The following is a 2,126-nucleotide window of genomic DNA, read 5'->3' on the forward strand; positions in this document are numbered from 1 at the left end:
GCTGTCACTTCCAGCTGAAAGTTGCAAACTATGAAATTCAGAGTAGCATTTACTTTTTAAAAGGCAAACATCATAACGTATAGCCTTTGATCCTAATGATCCATCTGGCAGGTCAGCCCACTGCAGTAGTAATACCTCCAATCAAAAAGTTAAAGTCCAGTATCCTTAACACTGTTCTGCAGAGTTTATTGGTTGTTATTCTGTGTGTGGGTTTTTTTTTTTTTTCTCCTGTGTCAACACTCAATAGCCAAGTGCCTGGCTGAGACCTGTTAATAAGTTCTCTAATGTATAATACTGGTCCCCAAGATTATTAAGTGCCATTTGAGGGAAAAAAATCCAATTAATTTCTAAACTCAATCTTTCAAATGGAAACATTTGTGAAGCTTCTGCCCTTGTAGCCCTGAGCTGCTTTAATATATCCATGTATGTCCATGACTGTTTATTGTTCATTCATTTAATAAAAATGTATTGAATTACAATACAAAATCCATTAATGTCCTAGAAACTTGGCATATTTGATATTCACATATAAAGTGGCAATAGTAAAACAGCAACATACATCTCTCCTGAAAATTCCCATCAAGCAAAGTCAAGTGGGAGTTAAAGACTGGGAAGGGTCACTGGTTTTCTGAAAAACTAGTGTCCCCAATCCATCTCTCAATTCTTTCTTTTTCCTCTTGGGGTAATTTCTTTTTAGAGACAACCTACTCTCTCATTTCCCACACTTCCACTCTCAACTTAAGTGTGATGCAGGGTAATATTTTTTAAATACAAATTTTTCCCCTCAGTATTTCCTTCCCCACTCAAGATTGGTCTTTGCTCCATTTTGTGCTAATAAAAAGGATATGAAAAGACATGTAGGGGCTTCCCTGGTGGCTCAGTGGTTAAGAACCCACCTGCCAATGCAGGGGACATGGGTTTGAGCCCTGGTCTGGGAAGATCCCACATGCTACGGAGCAACGAAGCCCGTGCGCCACAACTACCGAAGCCTGCATGCCTAGAGCCTATGCTCCTCAACAAGAGAAGCCACTGCAATGAGAAGGCTGCGCACCACAACGAAGGGTAGCCCTCGCTCACCACAGCTAGAGAAAGCCCACATGCAGCAACAAAGACCCAACACAGCCAAAAAATAATTAAGTAATTAATTTTTCTAAAAAAGACTAAAAAAAAGATCCAAGGAAACAGCAACACTCTACAAAAGAAAGCATGTCTTCAGCGGAGGAGAATAACTCCTAAGAAGCCAAGAGTGGCCCAGAAGTATCAAAGAAAGCTACCAGGTCTGAGGGGCCAAACGGATAGGAATAAGCCCAGAGATTAACCCACGCGCATACAGTCACCTAATTTATGACAAAGGAGGCAAGAACATACAATGGAGAAAAGACAGCCTCTTCAGTAAGTGGTGCTGGAGAAATCTGGAGAGCTACATGTAAAAGAACGAATTTAGAACACTCCCTAACACCATACACAGAAATAAACTCAAAATGGATTAAAGACCTAAATGTAAGACCAGACACTATAAAGCTCTTAGAGGAAAACATAGGAAAAACACTCTTTGCCATAAACCACAGCAAGATCTTTTTTGACCCACCTCCTAGAGTAACAGAAATAAAAACAAAGATAAACAAATGGGACAATTAAACTTAAAAGCTTTTGCACAGCAAAGGAAACCATAAACAAGACAAAAAGACAACCCTCAGAATGGGAGAAAATATTTGCAAATGAAACAACAGACAAAGGATTAATCTCCAAAATATACAAACAACTCATGGAGCTCAATATCAAAAAAACAAACAATCCAATTAAAAAATGGGCGGAAGACCTAAATAGACATTTCACCAAGAAAGATATACAGATGGCCAAGAGGCACATGAAAAGATGCTGAACATCACTAATTATTAGAGAAATGCAAATCAAAACTACAATGAGATATCACCTCAAACCGGTCAGAATGGCCATTATCAAAATCTCTAGAAACAATAAATGCTGGAAAGGGTGTGGTGAAAAGGGAACCCTCCTGCACTGTTGGTGGGAATGTAAGTTGATACAACCACTATAGAAAACAGTATGGAGGTTCTCTAAAAAAACTAAAACTAGAACTACCATATGACCCAGCAATCCCACTACTG

This window comes from Phocoena sinus, chromosome 14 (genome assembly GCF_008692025.1).
Source record: "Phocoena sinus isolate mPhoSin1 chromosome 14, mPhoSin1.pri, whole genome shotgun sequence".
NCBI lineage: Eukaryota > Metazoa > Chordata > Mammalia > Artiodactyla > Phocoenidae > Phocoena > Phocoena sinus.